This window comes from Suricata suricatta, chromosome 12 (genome assembly GCF_006229205.1).
Source record: "Suricata suricatta isolate VVHF042 chromosome 12, meerkat_22Aug2017_6uvM2_HiC, whole genome shotgun sequence".
Taxonomy (NCBI): domain Eukaryota; kingdom Metazoa; phylum Chordata; class Mammalia; order Carnivora; family Herpestidae; genus Suricata; species Suricata suricatta.
The window spans coordinates 88,644,650-88,658,331 of NC_043711.1; the positions used below are offsets into that span (position 1 = coordinate 88,644,650).

The 13,682-nt window shown below is 45.2% G+C and overlaps 1 protein-coding gene across 4 annotated transcripts in view; it reads right to left on the reverse strand.

The window, feature by feature from the left end:
* CHD6 (chromodomain helicase DNA binding protein 6) overlaps positions 1 to 13,682 on the reverse strand; it is a 151,056-nt gene that overhangs the window by 112,845 nt on the left and 24,529 nt on the right. The window lies entirely within an intron of this gene.

The window sequence follows — 13,682 nt, forward strand, 5'->3', positions numbered from 1 at the left end:
CAGCACGATGAACTGTAGCCAGGAATTCCAACCAGTGCTCGCTGCTGAATCAGCCTGCCTCTCTCTGGAACGCCCTTCACCCCTCACGGACCCCCAATCGGGTGAGCACAAACAGCCCACCCTCGTTTCTCCAGGCTGAAGACTGGCTTGCCTACTGATCAGGAGAGTTCTTTATGAAAATTATTTTGGTCCCAACTGAGGAAATGAAATTCTAGGGCTCCTGCAATTTTTAACAGGAGACTTGTACTCTCAAATACAGAAGAAAAAGCATGCGTGCTACTTAAAGGCAGGAGACACAAGTGAAACACTTTAAAAACGTTCTAATTTTCAAAGGAATATTTATCTCATGGCATATACTCCTAAGAAAACCGCATCAAAATTTATACTCTATAAAGCACTCACATGCTCTGTGTCTCATTTAACTGTTAGGACTGCAAGCCCATGAGGGAGTTTCAAGGGCAGATAGATGAACCTCATGTTCCAGATGAAGAAACAGGCTTAGAAGCACAAAGGCCCCAGAGTCAGCAGCCGAGCAGCAGCAGAGGCCTGCCCTCAGCTCATCGGACTCACAGCCTATTGTTTTTAACACCATATGTTTTCTGTCCTTTTTTTTAAAGCCCCAGTCTCCCTTTTAATTAATGCAAAAATTTCAAATCTCCTTTAATGTTATTTGACTCTCAAAATAATGACCAAAAAATTAAGAACAAAATATTCCAGTAACCCAAATACAGAGGAAAAAAAATCCACAAATCCGTAGTTGTTGACAGTTTTATTTAAATAGATCTCTTAACAAAATAAGCCTTGTGCTATTAAAAAAAAAAAAAAAAAAGAGGAGGAGGGTGCGCCTGGGTTGCTCAGTTGGTTAAGCATCTGACTTTGCCTTACGTCATGGTCTCACGGTTCGTGAGTTCAAGCCCCGTGTCTGGCTCTGTGCTGACAGCTCAGAGCCTGGAGCCTGCTTCTGATTCTGTGTCTCCCTCTCTCTCTGCCCATACCCTGCTGGCACTCTGTCTCTCTCTTTCTGTCCCTCCCCAATTCACACTGTCTCTCTCAAAAATAAACATTAAAAAAAGAAGTTTTGTCCTTCATTTTTTGGACACAGATTTAAAGATAGCTGATTAATATACTAAGAGTCACCAAAATAATCACATGCTCAGGGTCCTGCTTAATCTAGAAAACCTGAAATCCTTTCTCCCAAAATTTGAAATCAATTTTATCTACTAAATATAAATTCATTACATTAGAAGTTATATTTAATATATGTCCATAGGTTTAATCTTACAAACGCGCTCACACACAAAACAACTCAACTGCATTCAAACACAAACTCATACTCAAAACTAAAGCAAGTTCAAGCCATAATTAAGGAATAGAACCTCCTCAAAACATGAATCTTTACTCCAAGATGTGTATGTATTTTATATCTGCCTTCCATTTTTCAGAATCACATTAAATAATGAAAGTAAGGAGGAGACACTGTAAGGCACTTCCAAAGTCAAGCCTGGGGCACTACGAGACGTTCCTAGCCAGAGGCTGGGGTACTACGGAGTAGAGGGAACTTCTTCTCAAACATGTCAGTAAAACAGGACAATGACTGGCGAACGCCTGCTGATTTGCGGGTAAATAAGAAGATGCTCTACCTGGGAAACCTCCAAGTGGTTCTCTGGAGGTTACCTTTGGCAACAAATCAATTTTGAGTTTCAAAAATTCTTCTTGGAGCTCTTCTGATAAAGATAAGTATCAGGAAGAAAAGATTCTTTGTAAGCTTATAAACGGAATTTTCAAACAGGATACAAGAAAATATCACCTGAATTCGTCCTCTAGGAAGACTACATGAAATGTGTTTTTTTCCCTCTTTGGAATGACTTTTGGAAAGTTGATGCTTGAGATTTTTATCAAATGAAGACATTTAACCTCCACATTGCTCTATCTATATATGGATTTGGTCCATAAATGCTTGCTTGCTCCCTCAAGTTCCAGGTTCTTCTACAACAGTGGTCAAATAATATGTAGCAAAACTATTTGTGATGTATATACTCTTTGATCTAGCCATTCCTTTTCTAGGAATACACTCTGAAGATACACTTCCTACAATACAGAGGTTACTCACTGCAGCAATTAATAAAAATGACATACGTGACGAAACGTGACTGAATAACGTAGGCCTGCTACGGTGGAGTACTAGGTAGCTCTAAAAACTATTAAGAATCCTACAAACTGATATGGAATGATTTCTAAGCTACACCGCTAAGTGAAAAAGCAAAATGCTAAGGAGTATAAATGCTACCTTTTGGGGAAGAATAAAGAGTAAGAAAACATGCATCTATCTCTCTATGTATTTTTAAAGTTGATGTATTTATTTTGAGAGAAAGAAAGCGCAGTTCAAGGAGGGGCAGAGACAGATATGTGGAGAGAGAAAATCCCAAGCTGGCTCCATGCCGTCAGCGCAGAACCCGATGTGTGGCTCAAACTCACAAACCATGTCATACGACCTGAGCCAAAGTCAGATGCCCAACGGACCGAGCCACCCAGGGCCCCCATAGGCAGTACCACCTAGGCAGGACAACCGTCCCTTATAACGGACGACAGTCCGTTAGCCAGCCTCGCCCCAAAGTTCCCATGCTGTCTTCCACAGAGCTTCATTGGCCAAGGAGATGTACACAGTTTTACTCTCCAGTAGTTTGTATTAGGGAAATAGGTAATTTAGGAGCCTTCCAAACAGGAACTTACATTTTAACAACTACTTATAGAGAATTCCACTAAAGCCCTACGTAGACAAGCCTTTCTCAAATTTTCCTCATAGCCTCCTCTTCAACCCCCACCCTCCTGGCTTCTTTGCTAGAACTGAAAGTGGCAACGGAGCTCTGGGTCTGAGAACGAGGAGCAAGATCTGGGCATGTGTCACAACACTGCTCAACTGTGAGTCCCAGATTACTCTGCCCCCACAGATTCCGGGTATTAAACATTTTTATCTATCAAACCTCATTATTTCAAAATGACTCATCCTCCCATTTTCAAATTAAATCTTATAAAAAGTCCATCAAAGTCGGCAGGAAAAATCAGTTATTGCCGTAGTGAGTTGCCACAATTCCCGAATTCAGAACCGAAAACAGCACGCGGTGCCAGTTACTGTCTTCAGAGACATCACGTGGCTGGGGGTACAGCCCAGGAGCCACCTCCCCTCCAGGCACAGCCCTGCAGAGAAGCTTCCAGTCCAGGCCCTGCCACAGGCCCTGATCCTCTCCCCAGACGTACAGTAATGAAAACATGGGTCTTATTCCCAAAGAGCTCATCTGCACACTTAAGTTATATTTAACACCCATGTTAGTTCAGTCTATACACAGAGAACTGAGTTGGGGACAGACTGTGAAGATAAAATACAAAACAAATTGTGCTGATACAGATGTGGTCAGCTGTAGACAAAATGAGAAGTTCATCTACCCTGTCCTCAGACCCTTTAACTGTATCATTAGCACCATCAAAACAATTATCCTAGTTTGTGATATTACCCCAGTAAAACCTGAAAAGAAAAGTTACATACTTATAAGATGAAAAGGCAAAGTTTTAAAAAGTAATCTTGGTGTGCCCGTTAAGCATCCGACTTCAGCTCAGCTCACAATCTCGCAGTTTGGGCGTTTCAGACCCACGTTGGGCTCTGTGTTGACAGCAGGGAGCCTGAAGCCTGCTTCGGATTCTGTGTTGCCCTTCTCTCTGCCTGTCCCTTGCTCGCTCTCTTTCTCTCAAAAATAAAAACAAACATTTAAAAAATTTTTAAGTAATCTTATTAAAAGTTATAAAAGCAAATAAAAATAAAACTCCAAAATATGTAGAAGGGTTTCATGACAAGCCATCCCTTTCTGCACCAAATGCCACTTTCCAGAATGAACGGGCTTTGAATGTTACCACCCTAACTCCCATGTGTTCATGCCTCCAGTTCTTCGTCAACAGCAAGGGATAGCTGGTGACATCCTCACATGAAAGCTGATTAATTTAGATCTAACACACCTCCCCTACTCCTCCCTCTGCTCTTTTTGTTGGATTCTTTTAGTTTAGGCAACACCTTTAAAATTTTCATTAACTGTTTCTTGTCTTCTGACTGCTCTTGTTTCATAGCCCAATCTTCTTCTGCAGACCAAATATCATCTGGAATCTGAGGATGCTAACTTAAAATCTTTACAAGTTTTTTTCCTGGACTTCTTTTTTCTGAGGACAATTGTTCTGCCCATTATTCCTTTTTCCTCTTCTATGTCGCTTAGTCTTCCTCTGCGGTCTCACAGTCTTTGGTGGATTGCTCCTATTTAAAATGAACAAGGGCTGACAGCCGAGGGGGCTGGTGAGACCAAGCCTCACCCCTGAGAGAGAGTCTGGCGTAGAACTCCACATACACTGGTGGCCCCCCTCTGGCCTCCTTTCAGGGCATGGGCACGGAGACAGAGCAGTGGCTCCTGAGTCCCCTTCTCAGCCGTGGGAGTCCCCACTTGAGAGGCGCAGACTACCCCCCAGGGCAAGGGCTTAGTGTCAGCCTGCAGCTGACGCCATACAACCACTGACTGCAGGCGGGCCCTCCATCATCACGTCCATCTCTGGTCTGCCTCCCATCCCTTCTCCGAGGCGGCCAGGGCCCTGTGCGGAGGAAGCACTGCCGTGTACGGCTCCCGCATGCACTCTGCGCTGGGACTCCCCCGCAGCATTTATCCACCAGTACGATACCCCAAAATCCACAACACCTCTCATCTTTAAGGATGTATTCCCCTCAGTCTTTCTGTCGTTTCGTTGTTCTTATTTGGTTAGGAAATGAAAATAAAAGTATGCTTGGTGGCCATCTTAAACCTAGAAGCCCAACCCCCCTATGAATTCTCCCTGGAGCCAACACACTTCCTCTTCCTGCAAGCAGCCTGAGGTAATCCCTGAAAACTGTTTGCTATTCCACTTGGCCCAGAAAACCCTACAGAATCATGCCAATTAAGAGGTTCAAATCTTTGTGTTCACTTTAAGAATACACGTGAAACTGTGATGCCTAGGTGGCTCAGGTGGTTACCGACTTCAGCTCAGGTCATGATCTCACAGTTCGTGGGTTCGAACCCCGCATCGGGCTCTGTGCTGACAGCTCAGAGCCTGGAGCCTGCTTCTGATTCTGTGTGTGTGTCTCTCTCTCTCTCTCTCTCTCTCTCTCTGCCCCTCCCCACTCACAGTGTGTGTGTGTGTGTGTGTGTGTGTGTGTGTGTGTGTGTGTGTCTCTCTCAAAAATAAAAAAACATTAAAAAAAAAAAAGGAATATACATAAAACTGCCCAGGCCATCGAGGGTATGCACATCCAAAAAATGCCACAAGTATCTGAAGGATGTCACTTTACAGAAACAATGCATGCCGTCCCGGCACTTCAGTGGCGGAGGTGGTAGGTGCGCCCAGGCCAAACAGTGGGGCTGGACACAGGGCTGGTGGCCCAAAGACAGTGCTGAATTTTTACTGCACATCCTTCAAAGTGCAGAGAACAATGCTGACGTAAGGGCTTAGATGCAGATTCTCTGGCCATTGAGCACATCCAGCAACAAAGCCTCCAAGACGTGGTGCCGAATTTACAGAGCTCATGGTTGGATCAGCCGATACAGAGCTCTCCCGGCCACGTGCAGACGGTCCTCACTGAGAAAGAGAGCAGACCGCTCCTGAACCAGAAGAGGAGGGTGAAAGGAGAAAACGATATCCCAGAAGAAAGTGAAGAAACAAAAACTTATGGCCTGGAAATAAATTCAGCATAAAATAAATGCAAAGAAAGGTAAATGCAGGGGGGAAAAAAAACCCCAAAAAACTCCACCCCACCCAAAAAAGATTTATTTAAATGTCTTTTGGTCTTTTTGCTTTAAATCTTTTCTCACTATTAATTCCTTTAATACCTTCCTCAATACTCCCTCCCCCTCAAGGGACTCCCTGGACCACAACTGAAGCGCTCTTAATCTGCCAAATCCTTCCAGCTATCCTGTACATATCTATACCAGGTTCTTTTGTTTGTTTCTATTTTTGCCTATATTTTGAACACTTGCAAGACTATTTCTCTAACTCGTGAGAGGTCCTCAGTGACAGGGCTCACAGATGACGCATCTGTGACACTTTCCTTTCTCCCTCCATTATCCCACTCCCACCAAAAGTACTCATAAAGAAAGCAAGGCACACAGGAGGCACAAAAAGGATACTGATTAAATAAATAAGCAGGTATTCATCAAGCATTATTATTTAGTAACTGTTTCCTTTCAGATCAGGTCAAAGTCCACTACGTACCCAACCCTAACTTAGAAAGCCCAGGGGATTAGAGTAGGCGCTCCAGGTGCTCTCAGACTAGGAACGGAGACTTAGTCCAAAGTTTCAGAGGCGAGTCTCTGCCATTCTCATTCACATTTCCCTACGTCACATAAAAAGGCCAGCCGGTTCCAAGCACAGGCTTCTTTTTTTATTTTATTTTATTTTTTTTTTTTGAAGCACAGGTTTCTACTCAGAACTCATACTTGTCTTCACGTTTGTCTTCTTTCTTCTTCTAATAAGCAGCCAGAATATAAAAGCAAGTCCCCCAACAGAAGAAATGCCTTCAAGATGCACTCCTGAGCCTCATAAACCCAGTAGCCTCAATAAAGATATGCACTCCTAACAAAGACGGGTGATTTCCCTTCAAATAGGGAAAGCAGGGCTGAGCTAACTGGATTTTACTGCCCTGTCTGCATCACAGCATCAGCTGACTCACAGCTCACATGGTTATATAATCAGAAGATCTGGGCTTAACTTTTTAGAAGCAACTGTCAAAGAAGAAAATCAGAAAAGGCAAAACCTTTCCTCTTCCAGGGTGTCACTAAACTTACTGGATTTGGGAGAAAAATATTCTGCTCCGTTGGCTCTTGATAAACCAAGATCAATGGGGATAAAATATGTGGCCCAAAACTTGGGGTTTGTTTGGGGGAGAAAAAAACCAACACAACTCCTACCAACAAGCAATTCTCAGACACCAGCAGGGGGTCGGAGGATTCAACTCAGTTCTGACACTTGTCTACCCTGAACAGCACCAGGTTCCACAGGCTGAGGGCTCAGCGCCACAAGGCTGCACCCACCTGCCCTCCCACTTCAGACACTGTCACAAGCCCAGGTTCCCTGCTCTCCTGACCAATCGCTACAGACCGAAGGGTGCAATGACCCCTCCTCAGGTTCGATGGCTTTGCTAGAGAGGTTCACAGAACTCAGGGAAACGCTTCCATTTACCAGTCTGTTAAAGGATATGACAAAAGATACAGATGAGCAGCCCCATAAGGAGAAACACAGGGCCAAGCCTGGGAGGATTCCGAGCACAGGAGCTTCTGTCCCTGTGGCGCTGAGGTGTGCCAGGCACGTGTTCACCCACCTGAAAGTTCCCCACACCCCCCACTATTGGGACTTTTTTATGGAGGCTTCCTCACATAGACTCGATCAATTATTAACCCTGCCTCCAGCTCCTCTCTCCCGCTCTGGATAATGAGGGGCGGGACTGAAAACAACAAGCTTCTAATCAGGCGTGGTCCTTCTGGTGACCAGCCCCTTCCCAGGAGCCCGCGCACAGAGTCATCTCACTAGAACAAAAGATGCTCCTACTGTTCTCATCACTGAGGACTTTACAAGGGTATAGGTGTCAGAAACAGGGTCCGAGAGACAAGCTTCAGAACAAGGGAAGCTCCTAGTGTTCTTAGCACTTGTAAGACTGACAACGGTTTCAAGAACACTGTGTTGGGGATGCATCGAAGACAAAATATTAGGATGTGAGATGACACTGGTATTCTTACCACTCAGGAAAGTACACGGGTTTCAGGAGCTCTGTGCCAGGAACCAGGGCAGAAACCAATACATGTATTTCTTATTACTTGTAGGGCTAATCACACTATTCACCTTTTATCCTCTTTTTGGTTTTCCATTCCTAACAGATGTTAAATATAAAAATGTAAATATGCTCCAGGGCGCCTGGGCGGCTCAGTCAGTTTACTCGGGTCATGATCTCATGGTTCATTTGAGCCCTGACAGTGCTTGGGATTCTCTCTCTCTCCCTCTCTCTCTGCCCCTCCTCCACTTGGTGTGCACACATTCTCTCTGTCTCAAAATAAATAAATAAGCTTTAAAAAAATGTAAATATGCTCCATTTTCCCCAGGATCTCTCATCTGTGTCTTGAAGGATGGTCTAAGAACCAAGTACACTCTAATTATCTGGCAGACTTTTGAATTATAGATTCCTGGGTCCCCTTCAGACCAAAACCACCCCCTCTGGGGATGTAGTCTGGGAATCTACTTTTCTAACAAGCTGTCCAGGTGATTCTTTAGGCACAACAAAGGCTGAGCAGAGATCCAAGTAGATGTTCCTCCACTTAGACCAGCTCACTGATTAGTTTTTTGACTTTCAAGAGAGAATATGAACCATTCTGACATGTGTAGAAATTCCAAAGCTTATGCTCTGCCTTCAACCAACAAAGTAAATACCAACACTCAAGACGACTCTAGCTTACAAACACAACCTCCGGCTCACTCGAAATGCCCAGCTTCTATGCAGCCTAAAGGGCTATCAAGCTACTATTCAGGCACTCCTCTCTAGACAGAGTAAGAACACAGACAGCTTCACACATACTGGAACGGGCTGTCTTTCCGGCTCACCATGTTGTGTGTGAATGCCATGAAGCTGACTTGTACTAAAGGCTATTTCAAGAATGAGAAATATGAAATTCACAGGCAGACAGAAGCACTGGAGCCCAAAACTGTTGTTGAGGACAGTATCCATTACATCATGTAATGTTTCTCAGCAAGAAATTTCTTTGCCCTCTCTAGGGAACTGCCATGGTGCTTTTCTAATACCAAAGCATTTTCCCAAAGCGCTGTCACATTTATGACGCCCCAGGATCCGACCTGACACCGGCCTACCTTGCTGCAGCTATACTGGCCCTGAGTGTCTACATATGTACAGGTCTGTGTATACGTTTGTGCGCGCACACACAAGTGTACCTTTGCATGTCTTCTTACGCCAGTGGTCCCTTCATCTTTGGGAAAAGGCACTGAAATTAAAAAACAGTAAAAGCAAATAATCTATACTAAGTGAAATTTAAATTTCCGAGTCAGGGAAACAACAGCCTAACTTGGCTTTGTGGAAAAGTTTTCCTGCTCAAGTTTTATACAATAAAGGAGTGAATTAAGCTCACTCTCCAGTATAATTTTAAGGGGAAGAGATGGTCATTTAAAATGCTTCTCTTACTTGGGCATTTCAGACTTTTATCCCCTATGCAGTAAGTGAATATTCATCACTATCGACGTCATCCTTGGAAAGGAAAATCTGTTAGACGGTCTCCTGTTTAGAAGAGGAAACCTGTCCAGTCATCTCCTTGCTGGGTCAAGTGCGAGAGAAGCCACACAGGGAAAAGCTGGAGCCCCTGGAGTCTTTAAGTGTGCAGTGTGCAAAATGAAATTCTACAGAAGGGCCATGTCCTGCAAATAAAAACCCAATTTCTCGGACACTGGACTCTCCCCACCACTTTCCATTCCTGACATCCCCTAGGGAGGCATAAACAGGCACAGAGCGGAGGGAGAAAAAGTGGGAGCCCAGAGTCAAATCCTAACAGTGCTGCCCATTAGCTCTGTGTTTTAGATAAGTTACTTTTAAAATGTTCATTTCTTGGCGGGGGGGGCACCTGGGTGGCTCAGTTGGCTGAGCGTCCAGCTCTTGCTTTCAGCTTAGGTCATGATCCCAGGGTTGTGGGATTGAGCCCTGAATCAGGCTCTGAGCTGAGTGTGGGACCTGCTTGAGATGCTCTCCCCTTCTCTCTTTCTCTCCCTCTCCCTACTTGTGCTCTCTAAAAAAAAAAAATAATAATAATAAGGGGCGCTGGGTGGCTCGGTTGCTTAAGTGTCCACCTCTAGCTCAGGTCATGATCTTGCAGGTTCATGGGTTTGTGCCCCACATGGGGCTCTATGCTGCCAGCCCCAAGCCTGGAGATGAATTCTGCATCTCCCTCTCTCTTTACCCCTCCCCAGCTCACGTTCTATCTCTCTTTGTCTCTCAAAAATGAATAAACATTTAAAGCTTTTATTTTAGATAAATAAAAATAAATAAATAAAATGTTCGTTTCTTTAGTTAAAATTGAGACACCACCTACTATTATTTAACAATGGGAGTTATTATATCCTATACGGGTCTTATTTCCAGGGAGAAGAGCTCTATCCATTTGTTCTAGGAAAACATATATGTAAATATAATATATAAATGTATAATATATAAATATGCATGTCATATATAACATAAATATGCAAAGTAGATGAGTTACATATATAACATATAAACATATAAACTCTTAATGTGTCCAACAACCTGACAAACCTCTGGTGACTGACCCCTGAGAGCATAAAAGATACAAAGTACAGTGGCCCTGACTCTAGGCCATCCATCACCACTTAACTGATGCTGATGAGACAAGTCATACACACAGGACCATGACAGTTTCTGATCGAGAGGCACCTTCCGCAGAGGGAAACGTACAAGACAGGGCAGCAGGAGGTCTGAGTCTGACACACCCCTGTAAACAAGTCCCTCTCCGTGAGTCCCCTTTCCCCGGCTGCAGTACCACAGGTTAGACCTTAGTCTTCCCAGGAACGAAAATCTCTGAGTTACAGTGGGGAGCAAGGCTCCAAGTGCTATGGAAGAAGGGACATGCCAGCACACTGGTCTGGGGAAGCTGTGGAGAACTAAAATTTGCCCTCAGACCTGGAAATGGAAAGGACTCGGGGAACTGGGAGAGGCACAAGGGCATGATGTGAGGAGAACCAGCAAGAGCAATCCAGAAGAAACCAGTCAAGTGTCTTTAAGAGCCAGGAAGACCTGTTGTCAGAGGAGAAGTGAGGAAGGGGTCAGACCCCATAGCGTTTGAATGACAGAAAAAGGAATCTGGATTTTGTCCTGGAAGCAATAGGAATAATCAGAAGTTTCAAGAAAGTTAGAGGAAATTCCATTTCCTGGTCCCCACGTTTACTCCCAAGGAGGGAAGGATACTGGCAACATATTTTCAACCCTTCTTCACAGTCCCCCCACTTCTCTGGTCAGGGACCTGACTGGCGTGACTAGGGAAAGGAACAGAGCACACAGCCCCAGCATGTGCTCCAGGCTCCAGTGCCTGCGGTTCCGGTGGAAAAAACTCAACCGAGGGAGGAACAAGCCGCAGGCTGGGGGAGGTTTGTCAGCCCAGTTCCTAGTAAGACAGCTGATCGCTGCACCTCCATCTCTGCGGACTACTTCCAAACTGATCTGGAAGGCAGAGAGGGGACAAAGGCATTTGATTCGCCATCTTTTCCACCTGCGAACAGAAATAAGATTACGGCAGTGGTTCAGAAAGATGAGCCAGGTGGAAGCTGGCAAGGCAGACTGAAGGCAAAAAAGGCTGGGAGCCCTCGAATCCGTGGAGCTCCTTCGATAATCCAAGCAGTCAGTGAATGATGTGCAACAACCAAGTGTCATCCAGGGCAACGTAAAACATGTACTTGAGCCAATCTGCAAGAGGATAAATCAAAGAGCACAAAAACTGAGACTCAGTTGCCAATATTTTTTTTCAAGTACTGTCCTTTCATAACTAACACTGATTCTGTTGACTAGTGGGATCTTTAATGTCTTTAATCAAAGGAACTAAAGCAATAAATACAAAAAGGAGAAGAAATGAAAGGCTCACCAGTGCAGAATCCTACCCAGCTACCCAGGATTCTCTATTACAAGTCAGTCTTACATAGGCTCCAAAATCAATAGAAGCCCTCATGTAACTTGCTCACATTGCTAAGGATGTAGCCAGCTCCATAAACATCTTCACAATGGGGGTCTTGTGACGCCAGAAGTTAGCAGCCCTTGAAGACTACCAAGCACTTCTCCATGTCACTTATAATTGATCACAATCAGGTTCCCTTAGATTTTTTTTAATGTTTATTTTTGAGAGAGAGACAGGGAGACACAGAATCCAAAGAAGGCTCGAGGCTCTGAGCTGTCTGCAGAGTCCGACGCAAAGCTCAAACCCACAGAGTGCGAGATCATGACCTGAGCTGAAGTCAGACACCCAATTGACTGAGCCACCCAGGTTCCCCAATCAGGTTCCCTCAGTATTGCTACACATATATAAGGACACCCTAACTTCTTTTGTGAAATGCCTCCTATGGCCCCCAAATGGAATTTATGGCAATGTCTGTATACATATTCCATTGTTTCACAGCCCACACAAAGGTCCTTTAAGCAAGTAAGCACCAGAGACCAGAACTGGTGAGCTCAGATACCTACGGTGGTCCATAGGTAAAACCACCCGGAGTCCTCAGCAGAGCTATGAGAACCTTCCTCCAGTCTAAGGTCTCGAGGACTCCTCTTTGCTCTCTAAGTCACCCCACTGGCTGACATCTGACTCTCCCCACATGGGCTAGTGCCCTGAAGAACCCCTTTAGCTTCTCCCAAGCCACATGGAGACAAAAACCATGGCAGAAGACAGAGACTCACTATGCCACATCACACACGCGTCAGAGATCAGAGCATGCTCACTGTGTTCACTGAGAAACAGCCTGTAAATTTCCCTTTGTGAGAATCCCGATTTTTATCAGCCTCTCTTGACCTTCTGTAAGGTACTTTAGGTCCACTGTCTGTAAACTACATTCCCTGGATCCCCCCCAAGGCTCTGTGATAGATACAAGATAAAACACCTGCGGGGCAGGAGGGAATGAGTATTATAAGCGAGTCTGCACTTGAATTATGAAATTATCCATCTGGTACCAACAAACTGTCCTTTCGAAAACGAACTGAACCATACAGTAAATTTTTTGTCATGGCACAAACCACCCAAGATGCTTTCTTCTCTTTAAAACTTACTTCCTAACTGCCTGACCCCACACAGGTCTGATGGTCTCATTACTTTATGTGAGCATTCATATCAGTCTCTGTGCTTTTATGAGTGCACCTGGTCTATATCCTGCCTCTGCACTTAGATTTCAGAAACTTAAATTCCTTGTTTTTTAAGTATATAGAGATTATATATTTTTTGTTTCACATTTCCTCAGAAAGTTTAAATATAATGTTCTGCACAAAGAATTTAGAAAAATACAAAATGAAAAACATTCCATTAGCACACAGATGACCAATACTGAGTGAACGGTACATCTGGATCCTGATGGGATCTGCAGCCAAGAGCCTTAGCACCCACCCTGCAATGAATCTGTACCCACACCCTTCAATCTCTCTCCGGTCACTGGCGTTGCCACTGGTCTCTGTGACTCCTCATTTCCTGAGCATCGGAACACATCAGGCACGGTCAGTAGCAGAGCGAGAGGAACAGCAGGGGCAGTCCCGCACTAGAGAGCTCGGGGCCAAGGGAGGGGCTGGCCTCTGGCTGCGCACGCGCACAGCTCTCCCTGCTCCCCTGGACCCCGCACCTCCCGACAGCGGTCCCTCTGCCACTCCGCACCGCCATCCCCCCGTGTCACACCTGACGTCCCCTCTGCCCCTCCTCACGGCCGCCTCCCTGCGTCACACCTGACGTCCCCTCTGCCACTTCGCACCGCCGCCGCCCCCGCGTCACACCTGACGTCCCCTCTGCCACTCTGCACCGCCGCCCCCCCCCGCGTCACACCTGATGTCCCCTCTGCCCCTCCACACGGCCGCCCCCCGCGTCACACCTGATGTCCCC